Here is an 18,011-nt window from a genome sequence, read left to right as displayed (position 1 = left end):
AGCGAAGCTATTTTATAATCTAAACTGTCTGTCCGTCTGTCAGTATCGGTAAGGGAAAGTCGCTAAATATCCGTTAGTCTATCGGTACAGCTCTGGAAAACCTAAATTTTTAAATTTTTATTGAAATATGCGTTTTTTGAACTCTTTAGGATAGGCTAATGGAACTTTGATTATTAGTCAAAATCGGCAGTTAACTCATAATATTTTTTCTCGTATTTATTCGAATCTGGTGGATAGGAACCGGTTCTCATCCATACGAAAAAACTATGTCTAGCATCGTATTATATCCAGCTTTCTACGAATATAGAAATGTACAATCATAAGATTAAAACCAGTTTTTTTAGCCCGTGCCTTCGGCATCTCGGGGCTAAAAAACTGGTTTTAATCTTATAATTGTACATTCTATATCCGCGGAAAGCCGTTTATAATACGATGCGAGAAATAACTATTCTCGTATTCATTCGAATCCTGTGGATAGGAACCGGTTCTCATCTATACGAAAAAACTATGTCTAGCATCGTATTATATCCAGTTTTCTACGAATATAGAAATGTACAATATATGAAAGGCACCGGCTAAAAAAAACTAGTTTTAATCTTAAAATTGTACATTCTATATCCGCGGAAAGCCGTTTATAATACGATGCGAGAAATAACTATTCTCGTATTCATTCGAATCCGGTGGATAGGAACCGGTTCTCATCCATACGAAAAAACTATGTCTACCATCATATTATATAAAGCTTTCTACAAATATAAAAATATACAATCATAAGATTAAAACCAGTTTTAATCTTATAATTGTACATTCTATATCCGCGAAAGCTGTTTATAATACGATGTGAGAAATAACTATTATTTTTTTTCTTTAATTTCAACATTTCTATCAAATGCTATTTTTCTTCTTTAAAGTCAAAGTGCTTTTATATTATATAATAAGAAGTTCATTGGGAATTCTTATTAATTAGACTACTTGACCAATATAAATCTTACCTGAAAAAGTAGAACTAAATTGATTTATTAAATTATGATATATCATGCAGAAATTTTACTCTTTTAAATAACAGGATTACATAGAAATTTTAGAGAAATTTTATGTTTACAATATTTTATGTCGTCTTTTATGGGCTCTTATTATAAAAACTGATAAAGGTTTAACAAAGAACTTTTTATAAGATTTATGATCTTTTTTAGCCTAATCAATTATTAACTTTGGATGAAATAATTAAGTTAGTTAAGTAATTCTTTTTTTTTTATTTTTTACCTTTATTTTTCTTTTATACCTAATCTAATTGTTTTTTTAACTTCTTTAAAATAAATTTGTTCTAAAAACCTTTACCTATCAACATCTCTGAGTATGTTATGTTATGGTTAAGGCTAATAAACAGCTAACTTATTTTTTAAGCTTTTTATATTTTGTGAATTGTTAGTTACTTGCTATAGAATTAATATAGTAAACTTTCCTGATAATACATTAAGTTCTAATTGGCATTTTTGCGAACTAAATGATTTATTACGTTATACTTTATAGAAGCTATAAAAAAACACCCTATAAAGTAAAACCTTTTCGTTCCATCTACTTAACTATTTGACTAAAACAAAAATAGTTATTTCTCGCATCGTATTATAAACAGATTTTCCGCGGATATAGAATATACAATTATAAGATTAAAACCAGTTTTTTAGCCCCGAAAAACTGGTTTTCATTTTATGATTGTACATTTTATATTCGTAGAAAGCTGGATATAATACGATGCTAGACATAGTTTTTTCGTATGGATGAGAACCGGTTCCTATCCACCGGATTCGAATGAATACGAGAAAAAATATTAAATTTTCCTTATTTTGTGCCAATATTTCTTTGGTTGAACTTTATTTTTTGGAAAATTTGCAGGAGAAAGTTTTTCTGTCATGTACATTTACAACTAACAATGTATATTCTTATTATGAATTTAAAACATTTAGTGCATTTATGCACGTTTTTGTCATTTATTTTTAAAGCATTAATTAATGCTAAAGTTTTTATAACATGTTAGGTAAAAGTATTCTGAAAAACTAATAACATAATTTACCTATAATTGTAAGAAAACGGATTTAATAAAGTTATTTTTTACATATCAGGCGATAAAAACTACTCGCTAAAAACAATTAATTTTATTGAAATATCTTTTTGGCAATTTACAATATTCTACTTAATTAATACTTCTTCAGAACACGTAGCCTTTTCCTTTAGGTAGAAAATTTAAAATAAATAAATTTTTGCAATTACAAAGAAATAAAATACTAAAGATATTTGGTAATATATTTTAGCAATGTTTAAAAATAAACAAACAAAAAAATATGTTCAAACGTGAGATATATCTTGCAATAGTTATCGGGGATATAAGGATACTACAACAGTCATTAAAGTTATTTTGTAGAAAATTTAGTATGTGGTAGCAGTTCAAATATTGCAATTTATCCTAATTTTTTTTTTAATTATCCCTTCGTAGATTACAATTAGTGGTTGAAACGTTTGAACCAACCAATCAAAATTCAATGAAAGTCCCCATAACGACGAAAAAGAAAACATTATCATAAAATTTTGGGGACTGCCTTCCTCCCTGATTTGTTATAATCCAGAATAAACATGTAGGCTTACTTTGTTTGTAATTGTCTACTCCTAGTAACATAATTCTACAATAAGCAGAGACATAGATAAGTACTATAAAAATAATAAAAAAAAAAACAAATGTGCCTAAAAAGGCTCTTCTTCATCTATTGCAAGATTTAGAAAAGGGAATGTAAGGTATAAAGAACATACTTGATTTTTAAAAAACTTTGCATTTAAGAAAATAGAAAATTCTTTAACAAAATAAAGTAATCAATATCGATTTTTGTTTTATACATTCAAATAATCAACGCCTCTTAAGGGGCATTTCTTCGTATTTTCACAGTAGCTTTACCCTATTTCTAGCCTCTGTGGAGGGCCCTTACCTTGCGGGCCAATATCCTTACCCTGCGGGACCATCACCTAACCTGACCTAAAATAACCTATCAAAAGCTAAAATACGACAAAACTCCCCTTAAGAGGCGTTGTCACGAAAGGGACTATACTCAAAAATTATACTGCTATAAGGTAGTAAGGAATATCTTTTTGTTAGTCACTGTTCTTTACAAAAGGGCAGGACAAAAGTACAAATAATTTGCTCAATTTATCAACGTGTTATACATACAAATGTGCTTTTATGCAATTCAGGAATTATCCAAGATTTAAGTTTGTACCTTACTAGCCGCTTTGCCCCAAGAGGTAATGCAACAAATTAAATTTTGAGGGAGGGGTTTTTCTTGTTTTTTGGGGGGTTAGGGGTGTCTCACCCTCAAAGAAAGTTGCTTTAAACCACCACAGGACCAGTAGGTATATTCCCTAAAAAGTAGAATCCAATCTGTTCAGTGGTTACCGAGATCTTAAGCTTCAGACAGACATAATTTTACATTGTATCTTATCACATTGGAAAGACTTTATTAGCAATTCCTTTGATTTTAGCAAACCTTTGTAATAGGTTCGAATCTCTGCCCTCGCCATATCTAGATATCAAAGGAGTGAGTAATTTTGAAATAAGATCTTCAACTAAAAGTCATACTATCAAAGTAGTTGGTTATCTGTAATAGTCGGGTAAATAGTGTTTAGTGGACTATTAATCCTTAAATCAAAGTAACTATTTGTCTGTCCGTTTGTCTGTCCTGGAAAGGTTCTAATCTATTTTCATGACCGAATATGAAAAAGAGTGGCAAGTAGGATTAAATTTATACCTTCCACTCTTATATAGTGCCCTTAGAGTCTTCTAAAGTCTTGGGACATTGCCGATCACTTATTTGAAATTGGCACTATTTAATTAAAAGTCTTCGCTTCCGTAGGATATTATCGTTCTTTTTTTTGCTTGCATCGTCAAATGTCTATTGCAATTGAAATTTGTCAAAATATTTGCATTGAGGAATAAACTTTCAAAACTGTAGATTACAAGGACAGTTTTCTTCAGAATTAAAGTTTAGATTTTGGTCGATAAAATGTGATTTACTCAGCTGCTATCTAAGATAAAGAGCAGACTCTGGTCGTGAATATTCAATTTTACTAAAAATCTGTAGCGTTTAATTTTTCTTCATGATATCTTATTTAAAATAGATTTATATTAACTTCTGTACTTAGCTACTTATTAATATTATCACCCTAATGTTATTTGCATTCCAGGTTTGATTTAGTAAGGTATTGGTAGAATGATTTTTGGCTCCCAAAATGAAATCATTGGGAAATTGCTTTTATGTTACTCAATGTGCATTATATATATATATAGTGGGTGGGGTGAGGTTGGTACATTTCCAACTGCTAAAACTCATGTTAAATATCACGTACACATATACATTCACTTCTACAATGACATGCATTGCAAATAAAGACATTTGTGTCCAGAAGTAGCGCAGCATTAACAATCATATTCAAAGGACTTTTTGCGAGTTTTTTTAATACATGCATAACTGAAAATTACACTATTGTTATAGTAAGGTTATTCTATTTGAAGCCATTGATAGAAAAAAATCACAAAGGCTTTATCAAACCAAGTACGAATGACTAAGTTCAAAGGAGTAAATTAGGAGTTTCAACAGTTGTTTTTTTTTGGGAAGAGAGTAATCTAATTTATTTTTTAAATTAAAGAGTATTGAATACACCACTTTGGACAATGACATCCCAGACCACTAAAGAATAATTTATGGGCCTAGTTGATATCAGAATGCACAATTTTCATTACCTAACCTAACTTATTCCACATGTTAAACTTTTCATGTACCTACATCTGATTTAAAAATTTTACTCTAAATAAACTTTTTTATTCTTTAATTAAATTGTTGTAAGTACTGTTCTACTCATTGTTCCAAAATACTTTAACATATTTCTGTAAAAGCATACATTCAAACATACATAATAAGGTCCTACGACAAACGCAGGAGTCCCAAACGTCGGAGTGGACAAACGCAGGAATGGACACTTAACCTAACCCAACCTATTTTAGACCATCTTATAGGTTTTTAAACTGCCTAACCCCTGCGGGGGGCTTATTTGTACATTCATATCTTAACCTAACCTAATCTGTATAGAAATACTTCATCAAATTACTGTTTTAACACTCCTGCGTTTGTCCACTCCTACGTTTGGGACTCCTACGTTTGTACTGGAACCCATAATACAAATATGCATCTATCTATGCTGTTCAATAAATGTATTTCCTTTCAGCAGCAAGTCTGTTCTAAAAATAGATTTGTAGGTAAGCAAATGTTTCATCTTACAGTGTATAATAAATGTATTACATCATGTAGTTGTCATGTCGATTAAGCCACAACCAATTTTATCAAATGCATTAAACATTTTGATAATATTCATCGATGAAGATTTTTTTAGTTGAGATAAACCATTAAATTTGTATGTAATACTTAAATTTGTTTCATTACTTTTAGCAACAAAGCTGTTCTATAAATGGTTCACCTTAAAATGCCAATTGAATTTATTACATCAACTAATTGTCATGTCAATAAAATGTAAGTATAAGGACCAATTTTAAATAATACTCACCAATGAAGATTTTTTATTTATGTCATTTATTTGAGATAAACCATTGATTGTATGTAATGTTTTGTTTTTATTACTAGCGGCTACGCTCCTAGAGGCCTGTAAGGTAACTTGAGTTAGTGGAGGGTTGAATTGAATTCGACCCTCCACCCAATTCTTGATCCAGTTTTAAAAAGAAAAAGTCTAAATCTATTTCGGGGAAAAGTTATTTTTTTTATGGGGAGGTGAAAACCCCTCACCCCAAATAGATATTCTCTGGACCTGTAAGAAGCTTCACTGTAAAGGAGAACCATATCGGTTCAGCCGTTAGCGAGATCCTTTGCTACAGGCAAAAAAAGTTAACTTTTAGGATTTTTCTTCCCGTCCTATTGTGAGATGAGAGTATGTTATAAGTGTGCAGAAATGTTCAGTGCCAAATAGTAATGTATCTCTTAATTCATTCATTTTTTTGTAGCTTCTAGTATTAATAGGTATAGATATTCTGAATAACAAATAGTAATATATCTCTTAATTCATTCATTTTTTTGTAGCTTCTAGCATGAGTAGGGGTATATATATTCTGAATATTAAATAGTAATGTTACTTATAATTCATTAATTTTTTTGTAGCTTCTAGTATGAGTAGGGGTATATATATTCTGAATAACAAATATTAATGTTCCTCTTAATTCATTCATTTTTTTGTAGCTTCTAGTATAAATAGGAATAAATATTCTGAATAATAAATACTAATGTTCCTCTTAATTCATTCATTATTTTGTAGCTTCTAGTATGAATAGGTATAGATATTCTGAATAACAAATAGTAATGTTCCTCTTAATTCATTCATTTTTTTTGTAGCTTCTAGTATGAATAGGTATAGATATTCTGAATAACAAATAGTAATGTATCTCTTAATTCATTCATTTTTTTGTAGCTTCTAGTATGAATAGGTATAGATATTCTGAAACAAAAAGTAATGTTCCTCTTAATTCATTCATTTTTTGTAGCTTCTAGTATTAATAGGTCTAGATATTCTCAATATTAAATAGTAATGTTCCTCTTAATTCATTCATTATTTTGTAGCTTCTAGTATGAATAGGTCTAGATATTCTCAATATTAAATAGTAATGTTACTTTATATTCATTCAGTATGTTTTAGCTCTAGAATAACAGTTAGGGAGTTGAATCCATTTTTATAGAAGCAGAAATATAATCTATGATTATGGTTTGGACCCTCTAAAACTGTAATCTACCCTTCCACTTTCCTCTCTCTTGGTGAAGATATCTTCAACGCCGATACGATTTTTGAAATATAAGATTCCACTTTTGTCTCTCTTGTTAAAGATATCTTCACCAAGAGAGGCAAAAGTGGAATCTTAAATTTAAAAAATCGTATCGGCGTTGAAGATATCTTCACCAAGAGAGGGGAAAGTGGAATCTTACATTTCAAAAATCGTATCGGCGTTAAAGATATCTTCACCAAGAGAGGGGAAAGTAGAATCTTACATTTCAAAAATCGTATCGGCGTTGAAGATATCTTCACCAAGAGAGGGGAAAGTGGAAAGGTAGATTACAGTTTTAGAGGGTCCAAACCATAATCATAGATTATATTTCTGCTTCTATAAAAATGGATTCAACTCCCTAACTGAATAAGTAAATAATAGTTATGAATATTCTGAGTTATTTGTCTGTTTATTATACTGGTACCCAAACCAATAATTTTAATTTTTTAAAGGGGGAAATTTTGTTTATCATCATTATATCCACCACAATCTTATCCCTTAAAATTTCTGCTTTTTTTAATCCAAAATTTTAAATTGCCAGATAAATTTTAGAATATTTCCTATGAAATTAATATTTTTTTTATCTCTAAACCTTCTAAAAAGGATGACAACATCTGTGTTAGTAGCAAAGTTTAGAATTATAAAAATCAAGGACATTATTGACAGATAGGCTTACATAGTGAGGTAGCGGGAAAAAACTTCTAAAAAATCAGCCATGTGACGTCATGAAAATGAGTGATTATCCATCTCTTTTTTAGGTTTTTTTTCCCACTTCTCCCCTCATCTCTAGTACGTCACATGGCTGATTTTTAAGACTTTTTGTCCCGCTACATAGTGAGTTATATAGTAGATGTTCTTTGGTCATATGAATCTTCGCAATTAATGTCTTAAATTAAAAATGAAATGACTTTTTTTAGTATTGCAGACAAAACAATGCATAGACTGGAATTAGATTCGAATTTTAAAAAAATCATCTTGAAACGTTATAGCAGCTGTGAAAATCACGTTAATTTTCAAACGTGATTCACCCTTCAAAACTTGACTAAGGGTTATTTACCTACGTAGTTGGTATAAACGTGTCCTTAACCCCCCATTACGTAGTGGTGTGTTATCAAAAATAAAGAGATATTGCATTGGAAATTAATTTAATCTTCCCCCTTAAATTATATTGATAAAGTAAATATTAGATTAATAATTAGGATGTAAGATTTTTTTATCTTTTGTTGTCCTGTCACTAATGCCTAAAACCCTGAGAAAAACTTGACAGTTGAAAGTTGTGAGTTGGAACCTTTTGACAAAAATATGCGCAATTTAAAAAAAATCTTCCAAGCAGTATAAACAGACATGGCCGCGTGAGGGAGGGACATGACGAAACTTTTTTACGTGTTTACGTCAGACTACGTCGCGGCTAAGAATAATCCCCCCCCTTGCCTTTAACCATCTACCATTTAAAAAAAGAAGTGGGTCATTCTCTATGCCGATGCATTGGTGTTTATCTAATACATCAAAATTCTAAAATAGTACCACCAATTCTTGATTAAATTTTAGCTGTCTTAAGATCTGAGTGACTTCTAATTACAAATCCTGGGGCGATGGAAAAGACATACAGAAAAGGAATAGTCATCGTATTATAGACAGATTTCCACGGATATTTAAATGAAAATCTGGTAATAATTTTATGATTCTTTTTTTATTATTCGTGGAAAATTGTCTGTAATACGATGCCCCCCCCCCCTGTACAAAAAGTTTGGACGTCCTTGATATACTATACATTATAGATTTAAACAATAACATTATGACTACTTATTTGTATCTAGTCATAATATTATTGTATATGGAAGTTCTGACAGTTTTTGTTGTTAAACTTTACATTTTCTAAATTTCTAACATATAACAGACATTCAGACAAAAACTGGCTACTCTACATATATTATAGGATGGCTGTTTTGTGTGATATAACTCAAGAACCATCAGACCAATCAAATATTCCGACCCTACTCTTCTTTTATTGCGGATTTTGTTGTTTATGTGTTAATAAAAATCACAATACAATTGAGACCTTGGAAGATTTGTTATTTTGTAATATTATAAAACTTTAAAATTATTTTAAAAAGAAAATTAGGTCTCTCTTAATCTATATTATGATTTGTCTTATATTTAAACGCAAAAAAAATCATAAAACCACCATCTTTGTATATATTTCTCTACAGGATGGGAGAGGATAATGGCAGGTAAATTAATCTTAATGCCTCAATTTTGAGGTACTTAAAAGCTACTAATTGCTGGAAATTGAGGGAGTGTCAATTATTGCCCAATTCCCTATCCCTACTTCCCTGGTTATTTTATAGAGAGACTTATGAAAATAATACGCATTATGGATTTAGTTTTCAATGTAAATATCAAGATAGTGAAGATTCTTTTCGAACTTTTTTCAAAGTGTTCGGTACCAACACAGCTTCTCTGTTTTCTTGAACTAGTTGCTTCTCCCCTGAGTTTGGGGGGCAGGGGAATCAGGAAAATAGCCTTAAACCATCCAGGACATATATCAAACTTCAATGAAAAGTATAATCTATTAGGACCAGCAATTTCCGAGATTTTTAGCATTAGATAAAAAGCTTAATAATTTATATAATAGAATGGTGTACTCCCTAGTAACCTAAAGTTGCATATTTCATCTTTTTTTGCTATGTACCAAACATATTTTTAATTTTTAACACTATTTTTGTTTTAAACGGAAAATGAAGACGAAGAAAGTCCTTCAATGACGTAATAAAGATGAGGGATGAGGATTGGAGTAGTGGGAAAGAAAACCCCTAAAAAAGAGATGAATAATCTCTCGTTTTTATGTCGTAACATGCTTATTTTTTGAGGAACTTTCTTCGTCTTCCGGAAAATTGTCAAAAATTTGGTTATCTTTCTACAGGGAATTTCTCTTAGAGGGGGAGGTGTCCTTCCTCCCTTAAATAGTTATAAACCTTCTCTAGACCTAGCAGAAGCGTCACTGTAAAGGAATTTATATTAGTTTAGCGGTTAGCGAGATCCTTTACAATAGATAGACACACTCACACATCCTTTCACTTTCATATAATAATGACAACACCTTTTTTATTGTAAAAATTTGCATTTTTTGAAAGAAAACTGGGAGTGCCTTTTTTAGTGGCTTTGCATTTTTATGTTGCGGTCAAAATGGCGGTGAAATTTTTCACTCCACAGATTGGGAACAAAAATTTGTGATTTACTCTACTTTTTGTGAAGATTTCTCCGACGTAACCCACTTTATTTATCAGTGTGTCTTTAACGCTATTTGGAAAATGTTTTGCTTTGTTGCCATAAGAGATATATTTCTAAACATTTTCTTGTAAAGATTTTTAAGACCAATTTGCTTGACTATTCAACTAATTTTTTACATATCATTTATTTAACAATTCTTGATTTTCAAATATCTTTTTGTGATTTACTATGTTGTAATTCTGATTTAAGGTTAATTAACAACAACACTTATTAAATAGCAGATAAAACCTTAATTATTTTTCTTTTTACAACATATTTCCCTGTTTCTTTGGTTGGAATAGTGTGCAAAAACTATTTTAATAGCATTGCAATTATAGAAGTCTATGTCTGTATTTTTAATTGGTTTTATATGGTCAGGGAGGGAGGGGACAATGAGTTGTTTATTACGCTTGTCCCCAAAGTTTTATAATCATGTTTTCTTATTCGTTGGCTCAACAACTTTGGGGATGTTTATTAAAATTTGATTGGTTGGTTCATTAAGTTAAGTGTCCAAATGTTTCAACTTTTCAAGCACCAATTGTAATCAACAGAAGGGATACTTTTGTTAATTCATTGGGATGTACGTCAATTTATCGGCCATTGTCTTATCCCTCTAGAATCCTGCATTATTGTAGCTACTATTTTATTCGCTTTCTCTAAGTTAATTGGCTATAGTATATATCCTATTATAAAAAGTATTGTTATATGTATAAACACAGTTTAATTTTTTTAACTTTCTCTATTGATGGAATACATATGTTTCTCTGTAAAAATAGATCATCAGTTCCAATTAAGATGTATGAAGTAAGAAGTAAGGTTTTTTGTCTGAGGGTAAAGATTTCAATAAATACTAAACTGATGGAGTTCTTATTTATAGGGGAAGCTTCACATAGGTCACGGGATGGTTTTAGGCCATCTTAATTGTAGATTTCATCCTTTGAATCCCCTCTCTATACCTTTGAATAATGAGACTCCTAGATGCTAGGGGCGCTAGAAGTAGAAGGATGTGTTTGTGTGTGTATTTGCAGTTTATTTGTTTATGTATACAATGTTTAATTAAACAGCAGGGTAATGCTTATTTGCTGTGTGCTAAAATGATTATATAATCGTATTTTCATATATTAAAAGGCACTCTTCAGAATGACAGTCTAGTTAGCAATGCAGGGAGGGAGAGGACAATGATAGTTAAATCAATATACAACCCCCCCCCCCCCCTGATATAGACTACTATTTACCAAAGACAGATTTTTGGAGTAAGAAAATTTTTTTAATCCAAATTGTCAAATCCCTTTCTCCATGTGGTTTTTAGCTGTCATGAATGAAGGCTTGGATTAAAAAAGGTGTTCTCAAAATCTTAACGTACAGTCTCGACATATTTTGTTATAGAGTAGTTCCGCGCATTTTTTGCTAGCCAGTGTCACATATGCAATTAAGTCAAATATAGAATCTGAAAGATTATGTTTTCATTATAATTTGTGGATCTTTAGTACCTATATTAGCCTTTACTTGACTCTATACCCCGTCTATAAGCCTTTGTCGTCGCATAGCTGTTTTTTTCTTCATGTATAACAAGAATAAGTATGTACATTTGTTATAGCGATGCAATAATAAAAATTTTATACTTTTGCAAAAGTTATGAAAAACCTATCAGAATAATTATGTTTTAGCTGATAATGTCAATAAATCACTTAATATGACTTAACCTACCAATAACAATTTATACCATTATATAAAACTGTTCCTATATAAATACACTAGCGGCTTCGCCCCTAGCCTCTAGGGGCTTTGTCCCAAGAGGTGATAAAAAAATTAAGGCGAAATTCGTTAAATTACCAAGGAAATCTTCTACAAAACATAAAGGACCAAGGAAATCTTAAGCAAAAAAAAAAAAAAAAAAAATGGGGGGGGGATTTTTTTGTTTTTGGGGGGTTGGGGGTGTCCCATCTCCAAAGAAAATAGCTTAAAACCACCACAGGACTAATAGGTATATACCCTGAAGTGTAGAATCCGATCGGTTCAGTGGTTACCGAGATCTTAAGGGACAGACAGACAGACAGACAGACAGACGGACAGACAGACATCGTTCTACTTTGTATTATAGAAGAGTTACTACGCATTTATAATTCACGTTTCCAAATTTCCTTACTCTATTGTATAAGACGTACAGACTCTTAATTGCGTTGTAGACCAGCTGCGCTCCTGACAAATAATTCTGCGTCGAAATTTTTAAAGCTAAAATGGTAAAGGCGAATTCTGTTTCCCCTTTCCTTTAATGATTATCCCCTTCCCTTACTCTTCCCCCACACCCCTCCCTCTCTCTCCGTAGCCACTCTCACTTAAAAACAACTGCGTAGTAAAGTTGTGGTGTACGCACAAAATCGTAAAAATTACGCATTAGGAAATGAAAATATTTTTTTTTATTTTAGAGGAAAAGAGAAAAAATGACTATTTCATCCACGTACTAGCTACCTAATACAGAGTTTGGCTCACATGAAGGAGACTAGCACCGAAATCGAAGAATAAAGAAAGCTAGCACCAAATGTCTTAAAGTGAAGAAAGCTACACTGTTAAAAATAATTTTTTTATTTAGTATCAATTGATACTCTGGAGAGTATTGGAACTGTAAGTACGCTACAACTATATAATTAATATATAACACTATGTAATCTATAATACAAAGTAGAACGATGTCTGTCTGTCCGTCTGACCGTCTGTCCGTCCGTCTGTCTGTCTGTCCCTTAAGATCTCGGTAACCACTGAACCGATCGGATTCTACTCTTCAGGGTATCTACCTATTGGTCCTGTGGTGGTTTTAAGCTATTTTCTCGGGGGGTGGGACACCCCCAACCCCCCCAAAAACCAAAAAATCCCCCCCCATTTTTTTTTTTTTTTTTTTTTTTTTTTTGAAGGAGTTTCCATGGTCCTTTATGGTCTCTCGCAATAATTTTTTTTTATCACCTCTTGGGCAAAGCCCCTAGAGGCTAGGGGCGAAGCCGCTAGTACTATATAACACAATAATTATTACTATACAGAACCCATACATTTTTTTAGTATCGATTGATACGCTATAGAATATTGGAAAATACGGTACAGAAATGTTTATTAAAATAGTACTATTTGATAGACTCTAGTGTACTGGAAAATACGCTGTAGAAAAGTTTTTTAATTTAGTACTATTTCATACGCTGTAGCGTATCAGACAAGATAGTAACTATTCATACGTTCTAGGGTACGAATCTGTACTGTAAAGAATAATTGAAACAGACACCATTGGTGCATATCTCACCATGTTCCAGAAAAGCCAAAAAATGACAAAAAATCATAGAGAGTGTATATTTTAAAATTTTCATGAAATTTTATTTAAATAGCAATACGTATCCATATATCTTTCAATATAATGGCGAAATTTTAAATATCTCCATCCTGGCTGGCACAGGATTCCAGCAAACCTGGCAGGGTCATTCAGGTAAAGAGCATAAGTATTTTGTTTGCCTTAAACTAAGCATTTTAAGTTACCAAATACTAAAATATCCTATACCAGTACATAACAATATCAAATTTAGGTGTTTAAGTCAATTTCAGGGTCCAGGTATGATCCTGCAGGTCCTGATCCCTCAGAAATCTTTTAACAGCTCTTGAGACCGCAATTTTTGACCTATAGACTTCAAATTTTAAACATAAGCTTTTCTAACAAGTATGTATGACCTACTGAAATCATATGAAAATCTGCCGCCGTTTTCCCACCGACCGCCACTGCCGAAATTTATATTTTGAGATTTCTAATCTAAAGTTGACATACAGATGAGCCTATTTCTTATTTATTTTCTGTGTGTATATGTAGGGAAGGAGGGGACAATTGGCTGTTTATTATAATAGTCCCCAAATTCACCAAATAGCGTTTTCTTATTTGTAGGCATAACAATTTGCTGGACTTTTATTGAATTTTAATTGGTTGGTTTATTAGTTGAGTGTCCAAACATTTAAATCACTAATTTATAGAAGGGGCAATTTTGTGCATTAGCATTGGGAATGTACATTAATTTCTCGGCCATTGTCTAAATCTTGTCTAAATCCCTATAAATCTTTGATATGTAAGACTTTCATTTTATTTTCAATTTACTTGAAAGGAAGCATTTTCTATCTTAAACAATTCAAATTCTACTTGTCTTTTTTTAATAAGTATGAAAGCACCTTTGGAAAAAGGTTGCTTAATAAATGTGTTAAGCGAGTAAATAATGCTAACGAATTAAATAAGAATATATATTTGAACTAGGAAACAACATAAACATTTTTAAACTTCTAGCTTTAATGGGTTCAGATGTGGATATAAGTTGGGCATTCCCCCCCCCCCCCCCCCCCCCCCCAATAAAAAGGTAAAATGGTTTAGATAAGAGCCTAGACATTTAGGGATAATCTTTATTTAAAACTTTTCTTTACTTTTAGTTTAAATGAATGTGTGTTTAAAATAAGTAGAAAATAAATTACTTTTATATCTTTAAAAATTGTTATTTTTTGATAGGCCCAGTATCTTTAGGGCTTAAAAAAACAAACTTCGCATACATTTGCATACACAGGGTAAAGTTTTCTGATATTGTACATACATCTAATATCACCATGTTAGAGGATTTGCTTGCGCTCTTTTGCGCTTAAGAGATCTGGAACCAAACGTAAAATTTTCATTAGAAGAAAATTGTCTATTTTACAGAAATCGGGTATGCTTAGAATACCATCTACAATTACAACAAAAAATGGAGATTTGACTTCTTTTAAAGGCTAAACGTATAAATTATTACATCCTGATTCCAAAAATATATAATACTTAAAAATAGCTTTAAAAATAAAGGGTCCACACTGATTTGAAATGTAGTTTAGTTGAAATTAAAAATAGTGGTTAACAATGATAAAAAGGAACTTAATTCCATACCTTTGGTATGATTACACATAAAATTCTTATTTTTCATAGTAAAGAGCTAATTCTTTTGGCTTTATTTCCAAAAACTTGTGTATATTACTAAACAATTGTTTAAAAGTGTATTTTCCAAAATGTAAAATACGATTATTTGTCACTTGCTGGAACATAGTGTACCTCTCAAGGAAGTGTTTCTGCTTGGTCGTTTTAGACAAAGATGAAAAGTTACTGTTTATGCTCACATTTATAGTTTTAATTTTTGTAATTATGACTGACCATAGTTTTTATTTTTAAGGATCATGTTTAGTCCTAAACATCTTTAAAGTCATTTTTTTTACTAAATTTACATTTAAATTAATGTTTTATTGCTCTGCTTGGTATGTTTGTTGATATAACAAAATGTATATGTACATATAATAACCATATATTATAAACTGAGTAAAACAGTTTCATACTGTACAGCGTATCAAAAATTATGATAGAGGATATCAAAAATTGCAAAGGAGAGTATTAAAAACTTACTTCTACCATATTGAATTTTATTCCCAAGAGCGTATTGGATAATACTCTACAGACAAATACATTATTTAGTACTACATGTTACTCTACAGTACAAAATCTAATACCCAATACAGTATTGAAAACTTCCTTGTATCGTAATGAGGTTTTTTTCCTATAATGTACGGATTGATACTATACATTAATGTGAAGAATATATAGCATTATCTGATGCTAAAAAAATTTTTTTTTTTTAACAGTGTAGCACCTAATGTTTTGACCCTTCTTAATTGTATTATGTATTAATCCTATTATATAAAGTAGTAAGCGTTTTTTGTCTTTCCGAAGGTTCTCGCTAACCGCTGAACCGATAATGTTCTCCTTTCTACCAGAGCAGTGGTCTATATTCTGCCTTTTGAAGCATTCATTCATCCAAATTTCGGGTAAAGCTTTCTCTTTAAAGAGCAAGCCAACCTCCTTAAAAATAGCCCAAGACCAATACAAACCTTTTCTGGAAATCATTGACCAACAATACAATAATCGATTTTTTTTAGAATTAAAAAAAATCGCTATAAAATCCTTTTAATAAATTTTGTCGTTTTGTGCGTGCGCTAAAAACTAAGTTGTGGAATCCCTTTCTTTCCCTTTCCACTCTCCTTTCCTTTTTGTCAGCCCACCCTTCCTCCTCCCACCACTCCCAGAGTGAGCGGTGTAGTGCGTAGACAGAGTGTGTGTGTGTGCTTGTGTGTATGTGTGTGGCTGCAAGGTGTCTTCCCGCCGTTTCACTACAAGCAAGCTGGACCCTTCAGGACAATTATTTTCTCATCACAGCACAATGCAAGTCAAGTTCTATTGTCATTGAAGTGTAACCTATAAACTTTGGAACCGACCCCAATCCTCGAAAATTCTACTTTTATAATTTTATATTATTCCATATTTATCCACCCATCTGTATAGAGGAGGACAGGAGTAAAAAACTACTACACTTAAACAGTGAAAAAAGAGGCTTTGCTGCAAATATTCTGCCAGTTAGAAGTCGCATATCTTGAATAAGCCAGCATGCAGTACATGGCAGCTTAGTCAAGAACCTGGGCTGTTCTAACTTAGCCGGTAGCAGCAGCCTCCACTCCTAGGTATTACCACTTTCTTGCTACTGCAAAAATAAAATAGTATTGGTTCAGCTTTGCTCCATCAAACAGCTGATTATTTTCTGTGTTTATTCCCCGAAATTCTTTTGTCTGCTAAAAATTAAGTGATTTCTTTCTGTTTGTTATTGTTTTCATTTTAGAAAAATTTTAAAATACGGTTATTATCATAACAAAGATATTTAAAAAGTGATTTTATGTTAGTTTTATTGTTATTTATTACTGATTTTTTTGTTTGTTTTGATATATATAATGCGTAATTAATATTATAAAAGGGAAATTATTTAACTATAATTTCTTATTAATTATAAAGGGGGAAGTAGGTTGTGCTATAAATCCGTAAAGGTGTGAGTTTTAAGGCTTAGAAATAGTAGTAGAACGATAATATTCACTAAATATGAGTATTCCTTATTGAAAAGAACTAACAACAATTTTTTTTAAAGTTAACATAAATTTTATCGTTTTACTACTGTTTAAAGCCTTAAAACTCACACCTTTACGGAATTTTAGCACAACCTTCCCAGCTCCCCCTTGCTTATTCATAATATACATATTAATTGATTTTAAGTTTTTCTATCATGCATTGATTTGGTGATTTATTTTGGACTAAATATTTATTAGTAACAAAGCTACATTTTAATTTGAAATATCAGTCTTTCTTAAAGAATAATTTCCTTTAGAAATGTTTAATCCATTTACATATTCCCACAAAAGCTTAAAACCTGCCCAAAGCTAATATAAAGATTTCCTAAAGAAAAATTACCCGCATTTTTTTAGATGTTACTGATCGAAACCTACTTAGTATACAGGAAATGAAAAGAAAAAGCCTTGTAATCCTCTATAAGTAAGAGAAAAAACCAGCATAATGAAGAAAAAAAACATCAATATTCATATAACATACTACCTACTGAACATCCACTCGAGGGAGAGGAGAGGACAATGGCAGTAAAATTATTCCACAACCCTTTAGTTCCCAAAATAGTTTTATTAGGGGTGGGAAGAAGGGTGAAGTTTATCTACCTCATGCAAATAAGGAGGATTATTTCATCTGATGAAAAACTATTTTGCTCCAAATCTTACGAATTGTCTGGCCGAAAAGTTGGAGAGCCAAGAAGGTTTTATCATTTTACAAAAAAAGTCCACATTTACATAATTTTTGGGGATATGATGTGTTTTTGATCAAACTCTTACTATTTGTTTTGCCTTACTGAAAAACACCCTGTCTTTGTTTTCGTAGCTACAATACATTACCAACTACTTAACTATTCTTATTTTCTTTACTCTTTTATATTTTTTTTTCTCGTGCATATTGGTTCTAGTAGCCAGT

The sequence above is a fragment of the Acartia tonsa genome, chromosome 3 (assembly GCF_053477335.1).
Source record: "Acartia tonsa isolate MP-2025a chromosome 3, ASM5347733v1, whole genome shotgun sequence".
In the NCBI taxonomy this organism is placed as follows: domain Eukaryota; kingdom Metazoa; phylum Arthropoda; class Copepoda; order Calanoida; family Acartiidae; genus Acartia; species Acartia tonsa.
The sequence above is the reverse complement of the archived record's forward strand: the minus strand, read 5'-3'. Positions refer to the sequence as shown.